This window comes from Rhamphochromis longiceps, linkage group LG6 (assembly GCF_057381845.1).
Source record: "Rhamphochromis longiceps isolate RC_006_pf linkage group LG6, R_longiceps_female_GT1.1, whole genome shotgun sequence".
Lineage (NCBI taxonomy): Eukaryota > Metazoa > Chordata > Actinopteri > Cichliformes > Cichlidae > Rhamphochromis > Rhamphochromis longiceps.
In genome coordinates this window covers 8444116-8467794 of record NC_140562.1, presented here as the reverse complement: position 1 = coordinate 8467794, position 23679 = coordinate 8444116, and the positions used below count along the sequence as shown (strand labels likewise).

At 41.9% G+C, this 23679-nt stretch overlaps 1 pseudogene across 1 annotated transcript in view; it reads left to right on the top strand.

The window, feature by feature from the left end:
• LOC146667453 (tRNA (guanine(26)-N(2))-dimethyltransferase-like) overlaps positions 1-23679 on the top strand; it is a 62211-nt pseudogene extending 38532 nt beyond the window's left edge. Inside the window, exons 3-10 of the transcript XR_014911930.1 lie at positions 7946-8075; positions 14090-14279; positions 15783-15880; positions 19614-19720; positions 20214-20330; positions 21032-21144; positions 23174-23322; positions 23592-23679. The product of XR_014911930.1 is annotated as a tRNA (guanine(26)-N(2))-dimethyltransferase-like (transcript). The remainder of the gene's footprint in view (positions 1-7945; positions 8076-14089; positions 14280-15782; positions 15881-19613; positions 19721-20213; positions 20331-21031; positions 21145-23173; positions 23323-23591) is intronic.

The window sequence follows — 23679 nt, the reverse complement described above, 5'->3', positions numbered from 1 at the left end:
CCACAATTTCAAATATTTGTTCAATCTGTAAAGGTGGTCTCTTGTTTTTACATAAGGTATAGCCTGTGGCTAAGGGATCAGAGGTAAGGTAAAAACACATAACAGATGAAAAGTAAATTGAACAACTCTGTGATCTGTGAATTCATGCTTTTCTCTTTGTCTTTTTGTCTTCGGGTGCTTTACACTTGTCCTCTCCCAGCATTCAGCACTTCAGACACTCAACGTCCAAGACTGAGCTAACACAGAGAGATACTCCACCCAGAAGACAGCCTTACCCCAACCCGATGAGAAGGATGGATGACCAAATGACAAACTGGAGAGTGGTGCTGTGTTCCAGCTATGTAAGTTATCCCCTCACATTGGCTACAAACTGTCTTGAAGACTAAATCCTTCCAATAGCTGGTGTAAATCATCGTCCTACAGTACTGTAGGTTTAAGTTTATTTATAGTTATTGTGTGTATATGTTGGGTTTAAAATTGCATTTTAACAACATGCTGCAGCTGCCAACAATGAAAATGCTGTATTGTGTTAAAATGACGTCTTTCTCGTGTTATTGCTTTGCAGAGCAGCTGAGAGTGGACAGAGCTGCACAGAGGACCAAAGATCCACTCTCAGCACTTCATACCTGACTGGCCACAGCACCACCCCTCCTCACCCTGGGTGAGGAGGGTCCTGACCCCGCCTGCATAGAGGGAGTTGTGAACATGCACTTCTGTGTCGGTGGGTTTAGGATCCTCCTCACACTCACACTGATGAAGACTGTCACTGGAAGATGTCTCCATTGCATCAGCAGGACGTAAGCATTTGTAAAATATTACAGTTTGTGATGTTTTATACATATTTTTATTGCTTCACTTCAAAGTAGGAGATATAAAATAAACCCGTTTTCATAACATTTTCTGTGTATTTAGTTGTTTTCTTAATAAGTTATTTGGAACATCATTGCAACCTGTCAGCTTTTTATTGAGGATTTAGAAAGTTGCTGGTGGCCCGAGTGTGTAGAGTGGGGTGTGGTTTTTGTCACATGGTGAAAGTGACCTCATGGGGAGCAAAGAGAACAACTGAACAATTTGGGGATTCATAGACTTTGGTAATCGCTAAAAGATGAAGAAAAATAGTTTTGTGTGATCAGTTTTAAGTACTGTAGAAAGTGAGCAGCAATTTAATCAAATCCTGGGATGAAATGGGTGTTAGGATGCCTGGGTCGTTGACCCAGGGTATTTGAGTTTATTATATTATTTATACTTTTTAGTCTTTGGTTTCTTTGAGTTCTGTCTTTTGGTTTATGTCTCTGTCTTCTCTAGCTGCTCTGTCTCCCCTGTCACCTGTATCCCCTTGTCTAGTTTGCGTCTCTGTGTATCCTTAGTTCCTATATCCCCGTGTTCAGTCAGTGTTTGTGTCTGCCCTGGTCCCACGTCTCTGTTCCCTCTGTAGTGCCTGCATGTGAGTCTGTGTTATGTGTTTCCTGTTTTACTTTGAAGGTCTCTGTCTTTTCTCAGTGTGTTCAGTTTACGCTTCCTTTTGTCTCGTCAGTTCTGATTTGCCCCAGCTGTGTTTCCCTCCTGTTATTCATTCCCTGATTGCTCCTTCTGTGTATTTAAGCCCTGTGTTTCTCTGTGTCCGTGTCGCGATCTACCGTTTATTTTGCTGTGTGTTTTGTCAATCTGCTGGTGTAAGTTTATTTTTTGACCTTTTTTCCCAGTTACGTTATGTTTGAGTTCAGCATTAAAGCTGTTTTGGTTTAAGTTCTGTCTCCGGAGTCTGCACCTTGGGTCCTATTCCTGTCTGCACACAGCCACACCTAACAATGGGACAAAAGGGTAATGTGACAGCCACATTAGTTCCCTTCCCTTGTTTAACAATGTGTAAGCAGACTGCTTTAACCTGCAATTTACTGCATGTTGTTAGGCTGCATGGTACAACCACAGTCTGTGGTGGTCTGTAAGTGAATAAAATACTGAAAAAAACATCTAGACACTAAATACAGTCACTGTCCACTTCATTAGTTACACCTGCCAGTACTGTTTCACCTTCAGAACCGCCTTAATTCTTTGTGGCACAGATTCAACAAAGACCTGGAAACATTCCTCACAGATTTAGTTTCATATTGACATGATAGCATAATCTGCTGGACTGACATCCATTATAAGATGAGTATACTGTGGTCATAAAACGATGGACATGGGTCATTGTCACGACCGCGCTGGCAGACGTGTGGAATTGGAGAAAGGACCCAAAATGCGGCAGCTCTGGTGCAGATGAGTATTTATTTAACAAAAGAAAATACAAACAGCAAAGGTGTGGGTGAAGGTGAAACAGGAAAACCTAAACTGGGTAAAACTAACAAAACAAACCAGAAACGAGGATGCAGGGAGGTCCGGAGAAATACATGCAGGGAGGTCCGGAGAAATACATACGGGGAGACCAAGGGGAAACAACACAGACGAACCAGCAATTACTAAGACAGAAAATACAACTTAAATACACTCAGAGAACACAGGGAGATTACACACAGGTGGGAAACACAGCTGGGAGTGATTAACATGACGAGACTAGGGAGGCAACTGAAAACACTCACATAAGACGCAGACCTTCACAATAAAACAGGAACTTACACATGAAAGGACACAAACTAAGAAACGCGGACTAGATACAGGAACACACGGGGGGAACAGGGTAAACACTAATCAGAGGAAGAGCAGAACCAAAATCGTGAAGAGAAAAACACAAAACGCTGGGTCAAAAGGACCCAGGATCATGACAGTCATGGGCCTTTGAAATCATCAACTTGCCTCAAAGCAGAGGCTATAAGGGCTGCGCTTTGTACAATGGCGGCTGCTCTTAAGGCTCAGGAGGAGCAAATTAGGCAAAAAAGGAAACTGAATCAAATTGCTGCCCAAACTGCAAGAGTGACTGTGCTCCATTACAAGCATTTATGTACAGAGTTTATGAATTCATTCATCACGAAATGCAAAATACAAACCTCTTCCTAGCTTCAATACCACTGAGTTTGTTCCATAAAGCTCAAGGCAACAGTTTAATTGTCCACCTATAAGAGGAAACAACGCTGCTGTTCCAGGGGAAAAACATCACAAAGAAATTGGCGTAAAAGAAGTTGGACCAAAAACTCATGATCATTAAGTATTCTTCTGTCACGGCTGCCGAAGCGAGCCATGTGGTGTTGGAGGGAGGTAGGACCCAGAATACAAGCAGTGGATGAGAATACTAGTGAAGCTTATTTACAAAGAGGGGTGGTGGCAAAACAGGCAAAGAGGGAGGACAATAAACTAAAGAAACCTAAACTGGGAAAACTAAATGACAAATCTGGGATGATACCAAAAGAGATGAGCGGCAGAGAGCCGCAGACGAGTTACGCTTAAGCTGCAAAGGCTAACCTTTTGGACGGACAGTACAACTGGATATCCAACACACACACACACACACACACACACATATATATATATATATATATATATATATATATATATATAAAAACACCCAGCACGCCCCTGCGGGCGGTTTATCCTTCAAGCTCGGGTCCTCTACCAGAGGCCTGGGAGCTTGAGGGTCCTGCGCAGTATCTTAGCTGTTCCCAGGACTGCGCTCTTCTGGACAGAGATCTCCGATGTTATTCCCGGGATCTGCTGGAGCCACTCGCCTAGCTTGGGAGTCACCGCACCTAGTGCTCCGATTACCACGGGGACCACCGTTACCTTCACCCTCCACATCTTCTCGAGCTCTTCTCTGAGCCCTTGGTATTTCTCCAGCTTCTCATGTTCCTTCTTCCTGATATTGCTGTCATTCGGAACCGCTACATCGATCACTATGGCCGTCTTCTTCTGTTTGTCTACCACCACTATGTCCGGTTGGTTAGCCACCACCATTTTGTCCGTCTGTATCTGGAAGTCCCACAGGATCTTAGCTCGGTCATTCTCCACCACCCTTGGGGGCATCTCCCATTTTGACCTCGGAACTTCCAGACAGATGTTCCTGTACACTATGCCGGCCACTTGGTTATGGCGTTCCATGTATGCCCTGCCTGCCAGCATCTTGCACCCTGCTGTTATGTGCTGGATTGTCTCTGGGGCATCTTTACACAGCCTGCACCTGGGGTCTTGCCTGGTGTGATAGACCCCAGCCTCTATGGATCTTGTACTCAGAGCTTGTTCTTGTGCTGCCATGATTAGTGCCTCTGTGCTGTCTTTCAGTCCAGCTTTGTCCAGCCACTGGTAGGATTTCTGGATATCAGCCACCTCCTCTATCTGCCGGTGGTACATACCGTGCAGGGGCCTGTCCTTCCATGATGGTTCCTTGTCTCCCTCCTCTTTCTTGGGTTTCTGCTGCCTGAGGTATTCACTGAGCACTCGGTCAGTTGGGGCCATCTTCCCAATGTGTTCTTGGATGTTCGTTGTCTCATCCTGGACTGTGGTGCTGACACTCACCAGTCCCCGGCCCCCTTCCTTCCGCTTAGCTTGGGGTGGACTTGGGGTGAAACCCTCCATGCATGGTAAGGAGCTTTCTTGTCTTTATGTCAGTGGCTTCTATCTCCTCCTTTGGCCAACTTATTATACCATCTGGATACCTGATCACGGTCAGGGCGTAGGTGTTGATAGCCTGGATCTTGTTCTTACCGTTCAGCTGACTCCTCAGGACTTGCCTGACCCTCTGCAGGTATTTGGTGGTTGCAGCTTTCCTAGCGGCCTCTTCATGGTTCCCATTCGCCTGCGGGATCTCCAGGTACTTGTAACTGTCCTCTACGTCTGCAATGTTGCCTTCTGGTAGTTTGATCCCCTCCGTTCTGACTACCTTCCCTCTCTTTGTTACCATCCGACTACACTTCTGAAGCCCGAACGACATTCCAATGTCATTGCTGTATAGCCTGGTGGTGTGGATCAGTGAATCGATGTCTCGTTCACTCTTGGCATACAGCTTGATGTCATCCATGTACAGGAGGTGGCTGACAACTGCTCCATTCCGTAGTCGGTATCCGTAGCCAGTCTTGTTAATGATCTCACTGAGGGGGTTCAGGCCTATGCAGAACAGCAGTGGGGACAGAGCATCTCCTTGGTAGATCCCGCACTTGATGGTGACTTGTGCTATGGGCTTGGAGTTGGTCTCTAGTGTTGTACGCCACATCCCCATTGAGTTCCTGATGAAGGCTCTCAGGGTCCTGTTGATCTTATATAGTTCTAGGCATTCCAGTATCCAGCTGTGGGGCATTGCGTCATTGGCCTTCTTGTAATCAATCCAGGTAGTGCACAGGTTGGTCAGCCTGGTCTTGCAGTCTCGGCTGACTGTTCTGTCTACCAGTAGCTGGTGTTTGGAGGTATATTGATATAAGGCCCTGCTGATGAGGCATCACCTGGTGTGGATGTTGAACATCTTTTCTCGTGTAGCAAAAGGATTCATGGGCCAGACTTTCCCTTTTGTGTAAACCAGGAGGAACCCAAGCCTGATTTTCGGCTAAGCAAGGAGTCTCTGGCAGTGTTGCTAAATCTCCTGAACCAGGATCAGCGGCATGGTTGGGGTGCCACAATTGAGACCCTGGTGTGTGGTTTGGTAAGTGGAGCATCCTACAGGGTGGTCTCAGGAGTGTTTGGGAAGCCTTGTTCTACAGCCCACTGTACAGACACTCAGTCTACCCTCCTCCAGGGCATTTGATTCTCGCAGATGGATGGTACCCATGCCTCCAACGTCCACTCCCCAGGGCTTTAACAGCCATCATTCTAGAGCACGCTCCATTATAGAGCGTGCCCTAGAATGTGTCCGATTCCAGCGTCTCATTCCAAAAGAGCCTGATGATGTTGAAGGGCCACAGAACATGTCTGTGACCATGCTGGAGATCAGCACTGGGGTCGAGGCTGAGGAAGTCAATTGAACTGAATTCCGCGGGGCATGTTTCTCCACAGAATCTCTCTTCCAAAATACTGACCGGCTCACTAATTTTCACAGAAATATGCACTGGTGAAGACAAAGGTAAGTTTTCTCAAAGGAGCAGGCAGAGCAATCACACGAGTGAAGGAGCTGGGGCTTCACTAACTGTCAGTTGTTCAACACTCCAGCAAAGACTGAAGATTACTGACAACTGCTCGTAGACCAAGGGCAGGAATCTGGCATGAGTCCTGGCCATGCGCTAAAAAACAAAACAAAAACCCCACACACAAACACACAGAGTAAAGATAGAGTGCTTAAGGAAGAGAGAGAAAGAGAAAAAGTGGTAAGCCATCCCAGAGAGGACTCATGGACCATGGCCCTAGCCCTCCCTTAATAAGTGTTTCCTACGACCCACTAACCCATAGGTGTCAAACTCTGGCCCGCGGGCCCAATTTGGCCCGCAGCCTAATTACATTTGGCCCGCGAAGCCATACCAAATTCCTATTAGAGCTGGACGACTGGTATTATACAGCTAATATATATATTGTTTAGTATTAAGCTTTGCTTGTTCCATATTCAGTTTTCCAGCAAAACTTATTTGAGTCCATAAGAAAAGATTCATTCTTATATCTGGAGGAAGATTTTTTTTTCAATAAATATTAATGTTAGTGTTAGATTTGTATTGTTGATTGTCATTTATGCTTAGAAATATTTACTCACATATGCTTAGAGGTGTATAATCATTTGTAGATTGAAAGAATGTCTCATCCTAGGAGGTCTGTAACGGCTCTGAGTAGCATGAAGGGGGAGTGCATTCACTCCCTCTACAGAGTGTTCTGGCATAGATCACACACCTCCTAGGAGAGGTCGTATCTTCTCTTGCTGATATATGGTATAGCAAACACACGTATATCTGTTTAAGTATAAGAGCCTTTTGTTCAGATGGACCCGCTCCTGGCACCAGCGTTTGGGGAGTCTCCACAGGGTCACACCTTGACCCCCCACACACACACACACACACACACACACACACACACACACACACACACACGACGTCTACACACACACACACACACATACACCCACATACACAGGCAAGGTACTCTTTGTGTGTATGTAGACGTCATGTGTTAATGAACCGATGCATATTCATGTAACCTCAATAAAAGAACAGTGGTACGGGAGAACGGACGAGAGCGACTGGGGTCAAGCGAAGGAACGGCGCTTTGTCTGGTCATTTCTCCCGTGCACGAGAAACATGAAGTCTTTGCCTACTTGTGTCTTGCTTTGCAGTATAATTATATTGTCTTCAACGTTCCAGCGGATGGGTTCAAGCTACAAACCTATCAGTTAGCCCGCGACTTTGTTCCAGTTTTGAATTTTGGCCCACTGCGTATTTGAGTTTGACACCCCTGCACTAACCTTTTTAGGATTCCTCCAGTGGAATTCTGTGATCATTACCTTGTCCACAATGTTGAACCGGAGCAGGAGCATTCATCCAGGCCATAACCTTCTCAGTCTACTAATACTGGAAGATCGTCCCGCAATAGCTGGCATGCATAATTCGTATTATGGAGTAGGCCGGCTGGTAGTCAGTGACATGGGCAGGTGGAAGTAGCCTAGAAGATGGGACTTGATGGATTAAACTGGATCGGTTTCAACTGGGAGGCATGGGAAACATTATCAATCCTCATAATTCAACGTTTCACATTTCAAGGCAATTTAGGTGAGCAGAGTTGATTGTGGATTTAATTCGAAACGCACTAATGTAGTTGAAAGAAAGTTTCTTTGTCTCAGAATTTAATGGGACATTTTTAGCTAATAACCAGACCTTCTGATACGGATGATATGCGAGTGCTGAAATCTGATAGTGTTTGTAATGTTCCTTTGTTCTCAGGAACGTGGCTTGGGTGGACTTGCATACACACTGAAAATGGTTTCAAGTTTTATTGTCATGTACAGATAAACAGTGTAGCCCATAATGAAATTCTTTGGCTTGTGCTCCTCTGCTTTACATGAGCATATAGAAAGTGTTAAATTAAGACATTTTAAATGTGTGTTTCCTTGCAGCCATTGTGGCATTATGCTGGTGCGGACAGCCCGGCTGTTCCCCTTCATCATCTCCCATCACCTGCATCCCTCTCGCACACATTCAGCCGGACAGGGATTTCGGTGGAGTGCAGCTGCTGCTAGCAGGGGAGTGAGAGTCATGGAAACTGAAGTTCCTACCTCTAACCCTCCAGCTGCATCTGCTGAATCTTCAGCAGATGGCTCTGTACCCACTCCTGTAACCTGTGCGGTAGCGTGTGTGGTGTAAATAGAGCGTTTTGCTTAGCACAAGGATATTACTTCTGTAAAACAAATTACAGCAGGTGGTAATTGTGTCTAGCATGCCCATTATACTAATAAAATAGTATGTATTCCCCAAACATATGCACTGTGAACATATGCAGTTTCTTTATTTTCATGGCTCAGATGATCCATGCATTGACTGTCCTGAAGTCTCACTTCTTCCTGTGTTTCTGTTATAGTAACTCGTGTTTAATTAATTATCCAGAGCAACACAAACACAAACCAGTATGCAATCTCAAGTGCAAAAAGTTGGGACCCTGTGTAAAATGTAAATAAAAACACATTGTAGTGCATAAACTGAGACATTTTATTAAATTATTTGCTCATTTTGAATTTAATGGCAATTGCACGTCTTAAATGTTGGGCTGTGGGGAATAAAAGGCTGAAAAAGTAAGTGATACTATAAAGGGTCACTGGGACAAAAATTTTTCAACTAATTAGGTTATTTGGCAACAGGTCAGTAACATGAAGGAGAATCAAAAAAGTATCTTAGAGAGACAGTTTGTCAGAAATAAAGTTGGCCACAGGTTCACCAATCTGAGAAAAATCAAAATCCAAAAAATCTGTAAAATTACAGAAATCTCTGTGCGGACTGGACAAGGCCATAAATCATTACTGGATGCCCTCAGGCAGCACTGCATTAGAAACAGGCATGTTTCTTTTATGGAAACCATTGCGTGGGGTCAGGAAGACTTCCAGAAATCAGTGTCAGTGGGCTAGCTGCTGGCGGTTAAATCATGGGATGAACATGCTCCAGAAACACTGTCGTTTTAGGGGCAAAAGCCCATTTAAAATGGGCTGAGCCAAAGTGGAAAACTGTTCATAATATGCAATTCTGTTTGGGAAAACGTGAACACTGACTGCATCATTTAACATGGTAGTAGAAGAGTCCCGGTGCTGAAGTGGCCTGCCTCGGGGCAGGATTTCACTTTCATCAGACGGTGACGTCCCTGTGGCTTCATCCATCCTTTATGTACAGTAATAATCTGCTTTTCCTGTCATTTCATTAACAAAAGTGTGTTAATTAATAGAAAAAAGTCACAAAGTCACTGCTCATTCCCTGGAGGACGGGGCTGTGGCCCCCCCACACCCTCTAGCAGATCATTACATGAAGGAACCTTTTAAAAAAACAAGCGCGTCCATGCTCACAGGTGTACACACGGGTGATCACACCCACAAACTACACCCTTTTTGGCTCCTACCTCAAAGCACACTGTGTTCTGTTGATCTTATGTGCTGCACAATAATGTTTAACATTTAGTATTTACTGTCATATTCCCATATATCATTGTGATGTTGTTTATTCTATTACTCTTGTTCTCTTCTGCTTGCTTTCTTTTTTCTTTCTCAACAGGTGATCCAGGTGGTCGATATATGAATTTTTTTTTTCTTCTCTGCTTATTCTGTTGGTTTTTGTTTTTTGCCCTTCTCCCCCGTCCCTCTTCTCAGCTGTTTTCTCTTTCCCTCTTTCTTTCTCCCCCTCTTTCCCCCAGTCAAGTCTGTCCCGTATTCAGCAAGTGAAAATAAAATAAAGAATAAAAGGTGAATCAAATGGACCATTACGGCAAGGCTGGGATGGTCAGTTTGGTAAAGTAAATCCGTTGGGCATCTTTCTTTGCCTTTAGACAATAATTCTGATGGCAAAAGAGCCAAACGGGACAGGCAAAAAAAAAGTCACAAAAACCCCTGAAATGCTGGTGACTTTCCCTGGTCAGGGAGAAGATTGTTAAAAATCGCTTCTACAGTGGCCTCAAAAGTATTTGCATTGTTAAACAATCAGCAAACTTCCTGAGCTTTGTTGACCTTTCTTTTTTACAGGATGAATTTTTAAGAACTTGCCATTAAAACAAAAAACAAAACAAAAAAACGTACCATAACGTATATTTTTTACTACTGGCCACAAAGTGGCACAATCGAGACCTGCTCTTTGTTCTCAAGAAACCATCTAGATTCATTAAATTTGTCTTTTTGCAAGGTAGTTTTGAGAGACGAACACTTCAGAGCAACACTCAAGACCGAAAACCTAAAACCTTCAGCAGGACATGGCTGCTCTCTTTACATAGAAAACTCATCACTCAGTTGCTGTTTGACAACCTTGTTTGAGCATCTTTGGAAAGATCGAGCCACAACTACAAGAAACTTCACTGATGAACAGTTTAAGCACACCATCAACACGGAAAATAAATTATCAATAATCCATTTTAACAGCAGAAGTCTGTATGCCAACTTCAACAATATAAAGGAATATCTAAATGAGTTGACAAATCCATTTGGAATTATTGCCATTTCTGAAACATGGATCAATGCGGAGAAAGGAATCGACTTTGGACTGGAGGGATATGAAGTGAATTTTGTAAATAGAAGGAACAAGAGTGGAGGGGGAGTAGCTGTGTATGTGGATAAAAACCTAAACTACAAGGTGGTAGAAAGTATGACAACTGTAATTGATAATTTACTAGAATGTATAACAATTGAAATTTATAAGGAAAAAGAAAAAAATGTAATAATTAGCTGTATATATAGAACACCTGGCTCTAGTATTCAAGTATTTAATGACTTCATAGAGGAAATATTCTCTAAAACAAATCAAAAAGTTATGTTTATCTGTGGTGATTTTAATATTGACCTGTTGAATCCAAAAAAGCATAAAATGACCGACGAATTCCTAAACACTATGTACAGTTTGAGTTTACATCCTAAAATAACCAGGCCTAGCAGAATTACACCACATTGTGCCACCTTACTTGACAATATTTTCACTAACAATATGGAAAACAACATTGTGAGCGGATTATTAATTAATGACATCAGTGATCACCTACCAGTTTTTGCAGTTTATGACACTAATTATAAGAAAAATCAGCATGAAGAACAACTGAGATACAGACGTGTAAGGACGGAAGAAACGATGACTGCATTTAAGAACGATCTATTAAATCAGGACTGGGACAATGTGTACAAAGAAGCTGATATTGATATTGCATATGGCATATTTTTAAGAATATTCATGGAGTTGTACGATAAAAACTGTCCAACAATAAAATACAACAGAAAGCACAAATATTCAGATAGACCATGGCTCACTAAGGGTTTACAAAATGCATGTAAAAAGAAAAATACACTCTATAGGGAATACCTAAAACAAAGAACAAAAGATGCTGAAAATAAATATAAAAAATACAAAAATAAATTGACCAATATTATACGTGTATGTAGAAAGGAGTATTATAGTAAAATATTGAACAACAATAAACATAATATGAAAGGAATATGGGATGTTTTAAACGGTATCATTAAAAATAATTCTGGACAACAAAGTTATCCACAATACTTTATCGATAATGGCAATATTATGGAAAACACTGCTGATAAGGTCAACAGCTTTAATCATTATTTTGTAAATATTGGACCAAAACTGGCAGAACAAATTCCTGAGTCACTGCCATCAGTAGAATGTAGTGAAAACCTGATTGATAGGAACCCTAACTCAATGTTCCTCACATCAGTGGAGGAAAAAGAAATAATTGACATTGTACACATGTGTAAATATAAAACATCTACTGATTGTAATGATATTGACATGAAAATCGTCAAGAAGGTCATTGAAGGAATTGTAGGACCTCTAACATATATTTGCAACTTATCATTTCAGACGGGAAAAGTGCCAAACAAAATGAAAATAGCTAAAGTTGTGCCGCTGTATAAAACCGGGGATAGACGCCACTTCACAAATTACAGGCCTGTTTCTTTACTACCACAATTCTCCAAAATCCTAGAAAACCTGTTTAATAAACGATTAGACAAATTCTTAGATAAATATAAATTACTCTCTGACAGTCAATATGGATTCAGATCAAAAAGATCAACATCTCTGGCATTAATCGAATCAATTGAGGAGATTACGAATGCTATAGATCAGAAACAGTATGCAGCTGGAGTATTTCTGGATCTCAAGAAAGCATTCGACACAATCAATCATCACATATTAATTAATAAACTGGAACGGTATGGGATTAGGGGGGTTGTACTGCAATGGGTGAAAAATTATTTAAGTGACCGGAAACAATTTGTGAAGCTGGATGTCCATTCCTCATCATGCTTGGACATTGCTTGTGGTGTTCCACAAGGCTCTGTACTGGGTCCAAAATGATTTATTATTTATATAAATGATATTTGTAAGGCATCTGATATATTAAAATTAGTATTATTTGCAGATGACACAAATATTTTTTGTTCTGGGGGGAATCTAAAGGAGCTGCTGGATACAATTACTTCAGAAATGTGCAAAATTAAAAAATGGTTTAACAGGAACAAACTATCGCTAAATCTAAGTAAAACTAAAATTATCTTATTTGGGAATTCCCTTAGAAATGCACAAGTGCAGATTCATGTAGATGGTGTGGAAATTGAAAGAGTACTTGAACATAAGTTTCTTGGTGTGATTATAGATGATAAATTAAACTGGAAGTCTCATATAAATCATATACATAACAAAATTTCAAGAAGTGTCTCAATCTTGAGTAAAGTAAAACACATTCTGGACCACAAATCACTCCACATTCTCTATTGTTCCCTGATTGGACCGTATTTGAATTACTGTGCAGAGGTTTGGGGCAATACTTACAAATGTTCGCTATCATCAGTCTTTATATTACAAAAAAGGGCCATAAGGATAATCCATAAAACTGGTTACAGAGATCATACAAATCCACTATTCTTAAAATCAAAAATTCTAAAATTCACAGATCTGGTTCATTTTCTCACAGCACAAATTATATATAAAGCAATAAATAACCTGCTTCCTGACAATATTCTAAAAATGTTTTCTAAAAGGGAACGGGGATACAATTTGAGGGGGGAATTAAATTTAAAACATCCTCGTATCCGTACAACATTAAAAAGTTTTTGCATCTCTGTGTGTGGAGTGAAGCTGTGGAACAGACTAAGTAAAGATATGAAGCAATGTCCAAGCATGGCGCAGTTTAAAAAGCGGTTTAAGGATATGGTTTTTACAGGGTACAGGGAAAAGGTAGAGATTTGATAGGGTGTTCTTGTCTAATATTTTCATGTGTGTGTGCATGCACGGGTTTGTTGGTATGGATATATATATATAATTGTAGGCTGTGTATCCTTGAGGTGTTAATGGGGTTATTGAAAATGTGTATATGTGCGTATGTGTGTATATACGTATGTATGGATAGATAGAAACATATATGTGTATATATTTAAAAAAAAAAAAAAAAAAAAAATTACACATTTCATTTCATTTCATTTCATTTTTATTTATTTCACACTTGGTACTACAAATCAAACAAAACAACCACATCTTCTATCAACAAAACACAACAACCATGTGTGAAAAGGAGCAGGAAGAAGAAAATATTCTTATTAAACCCTGCCCCCTATCTACCATCAAACATAACATATAATGTAATTGCAAGGAGGTATTTCTGTAGTCTATTGATACTAGATAGTGGAAAAGGGGTGGGATTAAATAAGCTTATGCTTCTTCCTGCTCCTTTTTGAACATGGACGTTATTTGGAGTTGTGGTTGCTCGTTTTCCTTTTGTTTGCTTTGTTCATTTGTCTCTTTTAATTCTATTTTTTTTTTTATACTTTTTCAACATGTTCAAAATAAAGATTCAATCAATCAATCAAAAACTACAGAGCAGGATTTGTGATTTTTTTTCTCTCTCTAATTTTCTTATTGGTCTTTCATCTGTGTGGACACATCTCCCGTGTCACAGGAGATGTGTCTGAAGGAGAGAGAAAGTCCTGAGAGTTACTGCTCTGCCTGGACCCCGTTCTCATTTTTCTCTCACGTGTGCGTTTATAAGTAAACATTCCCTTTCTTCTTTCCAGATGTGCTGTGATCACAGAGTTTGCGAGAGAGCTGCTGGCTCAGCGAGGGGTGAAGGTGGTGTTGCCAGGCGAACAGGAGAGGGTGGTGGTCTCTCTGTCAGAGGAGACAAACGAGGCCGAGGCACAGACGGAGGAGAAAAACGGATCAGAGGAGCCAGCTGTAACGGCAGCTGCGGGGGAGAGATGTGAGGTATGTAAGAGTGATTTATTTATGTATTTTTTAGTGCAGTGGCACACCAACAGGCTTTTATTGCTATGTATGAATACAAATGCAGGATTTTAATGGTACATGTATCCAGCTTCTAGTTTAGAAGGTTTTGTTCATGCGTACGATCCAGAGCCTGATTTATTCACGTGTGGAAGTTAAATTAAATACCATCTGAAGACTTTAGGATGATAATGAACATGAACAAGGCAGAACAAGTGGTGTACTTGTATTTCTATGTGAATGGTTCTGTATCTAAAAGCCAGGTATTATTACTGCCCAGAGGGAGCTCCCATGCTAAAATCATATGCACTGGTTCCAGTGGAAAATCCTTCGATAGAGGCCAATTTCACACTTTGGGGGCCACAAGTAGTCGAGAGGCAATTGGATCATTTTCAAGAAACTTCAAAACATGTCATGAAGTTGATATAATCTCATTAGTGTCATTAGACTGAAGGTTTTTGTCTTTGTTTTGTTAATTAGAACAGTTGCTGGTGATCCCAGCTTTCCCTGAATACAGCTCTCACATTTTTTAATTAGTTTCAGTTTCACTTTGAGTTGATTAATTCTCAATAAGGAAGGAAAAACATGAGAGCAGCGACCAGCTTCAAAATGAAAATGTTTTTTTGAGGGAATATGTACACAGAGGGAGCAACGTTTTCACATTTTCTGTTCCAGCAGTTGTGAATTGACCTGAGAAAAATAAAGAGTTGTTCCACACAAGTAAACATAAAATCCTCCTCAGCACTGTTTCTGTGTCTTCCAGTCAGTCTTTGCATTCTTTTGCAGAGTCGATGATCAATCATGAGCTCAGTGAAGAATGTTGTTGTTAAAGAGTTGGATTCTTTTTTTTATTGTTATTATCGAGTTATTGGAGACCAAAATGAAGCGAAATGAGAGTAAATGTAGTTGTAACTGTAAACTTGCTCTCTTGTGGGAAAATCTTACTCAAGGTTTAGGAGTGTTTATGGGAATTTTTGAGCATTCTTGTAGAAGTGTATTGTGAGGTGAGACACAGATATTGGATGAGAAGCCCTGGCTAACAGTCTCCACTCTAATTCATCCCGAAGGTGTTCTGTCGAGTTGAGGTCAGGGTTCTGTGAAAGCCAGTCAAGTTATTCCAAACCAAACTCGCTCATCCGTGTCTTTATGGACTTTGCTTTGTGCACTGATGTGCAGTCATGCTGGAACAGGAAGGGGCCATCCCCAAACTGTTCCCACAAATTTGCTTGTTTTTATACACCTGTGGCCATGGAAGTGATAGGAACACCTGAATTATATCAGAGACTACTACACCATATATCTGGAAGATGTGGTGTATATTCAAAAACGTAAAGCAACTCTTTGATTAAAGAGCTCGTAATTTTTGGCCAGCAATGTGTAATTTTCGTTTTCAGGGCTTGTTTCTGTTGCTGCCAAGAGGCCAAAGAGTGCATGTGTGTGTCTTTGTGGAACGTTAAGTGTGTTTCCCCAAACCTTTTGTGTCAGCGTGGTCTGCGTGTCCTGGAGGGCCTAGCAGCATCTGGTTTGCGCTCGGTGCGTTTTGCTCTGGAGGTCCCAGGCCTGCAGAGCGTCACTGCCAACGACTTCCCTGCATGTGAGTGAAGTTGGCCCCCCCACCTTCTTCAAATCCAACAAAAGTGGTATCAAACGTTTGTGCTACGTTTGTGCTACTATCATTTTAAAGATATTAATAAAAATTTCTAGAGGTCATCAGAGGTCAACCAGCCCCCCCACATTAATTAAATCAAACAAAATGGGTGTCAATCAACTGTGCTACGTTTGTGCTGGTTTGTGCTGCAAAAATTTTCATTTGTGCTGCTTCTGTTTTAAAGATATTAATGAAAATGTAAAGGTCAAAAGGTCAACCAGCCCCCCCACATTACCCAAATCAAACAAAATTGATGTCAAACGTTTGTGCTACGTTTGTGCTGCAAAAACTTTCGTTTGTGCTGCTATCATTTTAAAGATATTAATAAAAATTTCTAGAGGTCATCAAAGGTCAACCAGCCCCCCCATATAAATGGAATCAAACAAAATTGGTGTCAATCAGTTGTGCTACGTTTGTGCTGGTTTGTGCTGCACAAATGTTTGTTTGTGCCGCTATTATTTTAAAGATATTAACAAAAATTTCTAGAGGTCAACCAGCCCCCCCATATTAATGGAATCAAACAAAATTGATGTCAAATGTTTGTGCTGGTTTGTGCTGCAAAAATGTTTGTTTGTGCTGCTAACATTTTAAATTTTTAATAAAATAACGTCTTGATGCGTGCTTAATCATCCAGGTAAGTCAATCCCAAAAGGTTGATTCTGTTCATCTGGACATTTTCAGTTGGAGAAATGTTTCGTCACTCATCCAAGTGACTTCTTCAGTCTCAGCTGACTGCAGGTTTCCCCAACCTTATAAACACACGTGAGTGAAGTTGGCCCCCCTACCTTCTTCAAATCGAACAAAATTGATGTCAACCATTTGTCCTGCAAATTATTTTGTTTGTGCAGGTTATGTTTCCCTAATTTTATAAACAGTACATGTACAGTGAGAGAGAGAGATGTTACATCTGTCTTCACTTGCATCCCAGTCATAGAGGCGTTGGAGGTCGTTCATAAGAGATTACAGGATCATCCCAACCTCAGCAACAGGACCACTCTCAGCACTGATCAGTTGTGTTTGCTTTTGGAACTGTGTCTTAATTCCACCTATTTTGCATAAGGGTCAGTACAGGCAGAAATCTAGGTGTGCCATGGGTTCCCACAGGCCCCTGGTCAAAGTCACCAAACCAGTTCGTAAGCAGGTACAGGTGTGGCCAGAAGGGTCCTCAGAGGCACTGCTTTTCCACCACAGGCTGCCACACACGACAACACCACAGACTTTCAGGAATATACAGAAACTGTCACTGCCTACATCCCAAAATGCATCGATGATGTCACAGAGACCAGGACTATCACTGTCCGGGCCAATCAGAAATGCAAGCCTTCAGAGCCAGGAATTAGGAGAGTCTAAGAACAGCAAGGGCAAACCTGTCACGTGGCATCAGCTACAGCAAAGCTTCAGCGACAGCAGAGATACTTGGAGGCACCCATATGGAAAAGATATATATAAATCTTATAACGTTTTTATCTGTCTTGTATGAAACTTGTATGAAAAGAATACAAGAGTGAAAACATATATAAGATCCCTTGAAAAATTATACAATGAAACTTGTATGTTTTGTATACTTACTAAAAAAAAATATGAAAGTAATGAGAAAGTGGCCACTTTCATGAGTAAATCATGTAAGCCTTATATGATTTATATATGATTTACTCATGAAAGTGGCCACTTTCATGAGTAAATCATATATGTTTTTACTATTTCTTTTCCATATGGGCAGTGGCAAGGAATACAAACCATTACAGACTACAAGCCCACTCTACAGACCGTGGTGACACAATCCCCAGACAGTGTGTGGAGATCCCTTGCCAAAATCAGTACACGCAAAGCTCCAGGTGCTGATAACATCCTTGGACGAGCACTGACGGACTATGCTGTGGAACTCACAAATGTCTTCACAGACATCTTTAACACATCACTAGGGTCAGGCCGTCGTTCCCACATGCCTCAAAGCCTCAACCATCATTAGTGTACCCAAGAAGTCATCTATCTCCTGCTTTAAGGACTATCGTCCTGTCAAACTCACCTCCATCATTATTAAGTTAAGTGCTTTGAACGGTTAGTCATGCATCAAATCAAATTATCGCTTTCCCCCAACCTGGATCCATTTCAGTTCGCATACCGGTCAAAACGCTCAACCGATGATGGAATTTCAACTGCCCCTCACTCAGCCCTCACACATCTGAACACTAGAGACTCATATGTCAGAGTGCTGTTCATAGACTTCAGTTCAGCATTCAACACCATCATTCCCCAGCAACTCATTCACAAACTGGATCTGCTGGGGATCAGCACCTTGCTGTATAACGGGCTGCTAGATTTCTTGACAGGAAGACAGCAGACAGTACGGGTCGACAGCAACACCTCCAGCCCAAGAACACTGAATACGAGGGCTCCCCAAGGATGTGTGTTGAGCCCCCTTCTCTTCACTCTGCTGACCCACGATGAGATCTACTACAGGGGTGAAGTTAACCATCTGGTAGAGTGGTACAGCAACAACAGCCTGTCCCTGAATGTGGAGAAGACCAACAGCGACTCTACTTCCTCTGCAAACTGAGAAGCACAAGAGATTCAACCCCCATTATGAGCACCTTTTACAGAGGCACAGTTAAGAGTATCCTCACCAGCTGCATCACTGTATGGTATGACTCCTGCACTGGGTTCTGCAGGAAAAAATGACAATCAGTAGATCTCCCCAGTAGATCTCCCCAGGAGATCTACTGCACCTGCCTCATCTGGAAGGTCCTCTCCATTACAGGTGACTCCACTCATCTCTTCAACAGCGTCTTCAGTTTGCTGCCATCAGGAAGGATACTGAAGAGCCTCCGGGCCAGAACCAGCAGACTGAGAGACAGCTTCGTCCATTGGGCCGTCAGGATGCTGACCATCTCTGAATCGAGAAGGGGGGCCCAAGGGTACATCTTTCGCCATCCTAAAATGCTGTGATTGTAGCCATTCCCCACTTTCTGTGAATGGTACTCATGGCCATTGATCAGTAGGCTTTGATTAGTTGTCATTGATCAATGGTCATAAGAATTTGCATACTAACAATCATGGAACTAACCCCCCAGCACATTGTTCATTCAGTGGCGCTAGTTTCCTTCACTATGCAAATGTACTGTTTATAAGGTTGGGGAAACCTGCAGTCAGCTGAGACTGAAGAAGTCACTTGGATGAGTGACGAAACGTTTCTCCAACTGAAAATGTCCAGATGAACAGAATCAACCTTTTGGGATTGACTTACCTGGATGATTAAGCACGCATCAAGACGTTATTTTATTAAAAATTTAAAATGTTAGCAGCACAAACAAACATTTTTGCAGCACAAACCAGCACAAACGTTTGACATCAATTTTGTTTGATTCCATTAATATGGGGGGGCTGGTTGACCTCTAGAAATTTTTGTTAATATCTTTAAAATAATAGCGGCACAAACAAAAATTTGTGCAGCACAAACCAGCACAAACGTAGCACAAACGTTTAACATCAATTTTGTTTGATTTGGGTAATGTGGGGGGGCTGGTTGACCTTTTGACCTTTACATTTTCATTAATATCTTTAAAACAGAGGCAGCACAAACGAAAATTTTTGCAGCACAAACCAGCACAAACGTTTGATACCACTTTTGTTGGATTTGAAGAAGGTGGGGGGGCCAACTTCACTCACATCTTCCCTGCTAAGGCGGCGGCTCTGATCGCCAGGAATGCCCAGTACAACGGAGTGAGCCACCTGCTCCACGCCAGCTGCAGAGATGCCAGGTATGACTAGTCAGCATGTTTCCTCTGCTTTACTTCCCACTTTTATCAGCTCCACTGTTCAGTACCATCTTCTTTCCCCCCATACTTCTTGTTTCATTGTTCTTCACTTTTGACCTTTGACCATTTAAAATAAATAAATAAAAATTTCTCTCCCGGGTTTTAAACACAGCATGCTGATGTATGGTAAATGGCCTGCATTTGTATAGCGCTTTTCTAGTCCATAGGACCCCAAAGCGCTTTACACTACATTCAGTCATTCACCCATTCACACACACACATTCACACACTGGCGATAGCAAGCTACATTGTAGCCACAGCTGCCCTGGGGCGCACTGACAGAGGCGAGGCTGCCGGACACAGGCGCCACCGGGCCCTCTGACCACCACCAGTAGGCAAACATGGGGTTAGTATCTTGCCCAAGGATATTTGGCATGCAGCCAGGATGCAGCCTGGGATCGAACCACCGACCTTCTGATTAGTGGCTGACCTGCTCTGCCACCTGAGCTACAGCCACCCCTGTGTATGACATGCGAGCGAAGAAGGATCGCTATGACGTCATTGATCTGGATCCCTACGGTAGCCCGGCCTCTTTCCTGGATGCTGCCGTTCAGTCTGTCAGTGAAGGAGGTGGGTAGTTCACCGTAGCAGCTCCTCTAGGTTTCATCACTGTCAGGGATGTGGAAAGTTTCAGATCACTGTTGTAACTGCAAGTATTCAACTAGTGCAGAGGCTGCTGACACATGCATGTATGCAGTCTTTTAAAAAGCCAACAGCATGGTGCATGTGTGTGATAGACTAAATGTTAACTGGCTGAAAGTTTCAATTAAATGTGATTTTTATAGCAACAAATCACAACAACAGCCACCTCTAGGTGCTTCATATTCTAAAGTAAAGATCGTACACTAAGGAGCTCGGTCAAGTGCTCCTTGCCAGCTTAATGGCCTGTTGTATGTAGCCCAATAATGGAGGTAGAAGCTGACACCACACGGAGCTGTTTTCAACACTGCGTTTCATCTGAAGTGAATTCAGATTACTTTTCAAAATTCACCATAAAATCAGTTTGGCAGCTGATCAGAAGTGGGCGAGAGATTGTTAGTGAAATAATTCTTGTTTGGTTTGATCCACTTTAAGTGTCAAAATCACTTTGTTTGTCACAAAGCAGAGAATAGTGTGTGTGTGTGTGTGTGTGTGTGTGTGTGTGTGTGTGTGTGTGTGTGTGTCTCTTTTTGTGTATATGTATGATGTCTAATCTACACGGTTAAGCCGCCACTGCAGGTTTATAAATTTCAGTCTTTTAGATTTCTCGTCTTCTCTCCCCCCCCTCTCAGGTCTTTTATGTATAACCTGTACAGACATGGCGGTGATGGCAGGAAACAGTGGAGAAACTTGCTACAGCAAATACGGTTCAGTCTCCATCAAAGCCAAATATTGTCATGAAATGGTGAGTATACAGAGTATACACACAAACAAACACACTCTCCACACTCTGGCTCACTCTCAGAAATGTGAAAATGACACATTCCAGTACATGCACAGTCATGTTTGCATTAGTGTGTAAGCATGCAGAATGTATCTGAGTGAGACGGTGACGCTGTAAGTAATCGTACGTTCAATTTAGCCAAGTGAGTTTTCGTGACGTCAAAAACAAATGATATTTTATTCTTGTTGCGATTGTCTGAGGTTATAATCCTTCAGTGTGCACACTTTGGGAAAAGAAATAGCAGAGCAATGATTGGCTACCTCTCCAGAAGTTCCTCTTCTTGTGGATCATCTCCAGCTCCTCCATTTTGGACCGCAGATGGTGACTCTACTTTCTGTTCAACCTGAAGGCATCAAGCCTGCACTTGCTTCAGGTACAGTATAAGTTGGACCTCCGGCTAGTAACGGATCACCGGGACAGCCGTCACCAGCTGCAGTCCAAGATGTTGGAGTCAGTTTCGGGATGAGAGACTCAGAATTGACTGTTTTATTACATGTAATTAGAAAACTCCCTGAAAAGCCTTCAGTTGATCCAAAATGATGCAGCGAGAGTACTGACAGGGACTAGAAAGGAAGAACATATTTCTCCTATTTTGGCTTCTCTTCACTGGCTCCCTGTTAAATCCAGGACATAAAAGATCTTTAATAATCATCCCCCATCTTATCTTAAAAACCTCAGAGTACTGTATCACCCCAGTAGATAACTTCACTCTCAGACTGCAGGCTTACTTGTGGCTCCCTTTCCTGTTGAGATTTGGGAGACAAACACTCTCTACCTTTAAGATTAGGCTTAAAACTTTCCTTTTTGATAAGGGATAAAGTTAGGGTTGGATCAGGTGACCCCGAATCCTCCCTTATATATGCAGCAATAGGCCTTGGCTGCTCGGTGCTTCCCCTGATCCACTGGGTGTTTCTTCTAAACTCATTATGTGTTTAATTATTAGTAATTGATTAATCTTTGGATCACGTTCACAGTATGCCTTTGTCTCGTCTCCCTCCCCTCATCCCAACGGGTCACAGCAGATGGCCCCGCCCCTCCCTGAGCCTGGTTCTGCTGGAGGTTTCTTCCTGTTAAAAGGGAGTTTTTCTTTCCCACCATCACTAAGTGCTTTCTCATGTTTTGTCAGATTTGTGAGTTTTCTCTGTATTATTGCAGGGTCTTTACCTTTATAATATAAGGACACTGTTGTTGTGATTTGGCACTATATAAATAAAAATGAATTGGATTGAAATTAAATATTAGTAAAATAACAAAATATATGCAAAAAATACAGAAAAAAGTAAAAGACATAAAATATCTCTATATACCACACAATTCTACATGTTTGAAAAGCAGAAGGATAAATTTTACACTTATTTGATGAGTGAAAGTCACGACTGTTACCTGCCTGTAGGGAAACATGAGACAGGAAGACTGTAGGTGGCTTTTTAAAATAAGGGTGAAGGGCTTATCGAGTCATCTAAGTCAAACATGCAGCTGTCTCAGTGGGATCCAGATGGATAACAATAAATTACACAGTATACTTGGGCAACCATCCAAAGAGTCATCGTGTAGACAACGCCGTTCGTGTTGAATATTTTCTTTGGCAGAAATACAAGAAAAGAGCAACTGGTGAATATGTTTGCACCACAGCCAGAACATGTGTGGTGTTCTCATAAAGGTCTTTTCTTCTTTTTCCCACCTTCTCATGTGCTATCATGATCTGATTTCATGCTGCATATAGCACAAGTAGTTTTCCACACAGTAGTGGAATTCACACCTTCTCTAGCTGTGAGTGGCAGTAATGGAACATAAATGCAAGGATCATTAAAAAAACCTCATAAATTCTATTTGATTTGATGAAAAAGAAACCCCTCTGCAGCCGAATAAAACTTCTTATCCAACATAATTTCCTCACATCCCTGTAAACAGATCCGAGATGTTTTCCAGATTTTCACAGCAAGAGAAAAAAAGTGCTGAATACGTGCCTCTCTCCATCTTTGAACTCCAGGCTCTGCGTATCATCCTGCACAGTTTGGACCAGAGGGCAGGAGTGTACCAGCGATACATCCAGCCCCTGCTGTCCGTCAGCGTCGACTTTTACATTCGAGTCTTCATCCGCGTCTTCACAGGACAGGCTACAGTCAAAAACTCAGCCAGGTGCTCGCTCACACACATGCACGCACTGTCTGCTAACAAAGGCTGATCTATCCTGTGTGATGAAAGATGAATGATCCTGAAACTGGGTCATTGCAGGAACAAATGCACAAAGTAACAGCAGCAGGGGGATTTGTGAGGGTAAAAGTAAAGTGCTAATAGAATAATAGAAATCTGGGTACGTGACACTAAAAGATGATATTATGACTGATGTGCTCAGTATTGAAACACAATATGACACTGCAGTTGAGTCCCGTCTCTCTTTGTTGCAGTAAGCAGGCGCTGGTGTACAACTGTGTCGGCTGCGGGGCTTTCCACTTGCAGAGAATGGGCAGGAGAACAAGCAACGGAAAACAGTGA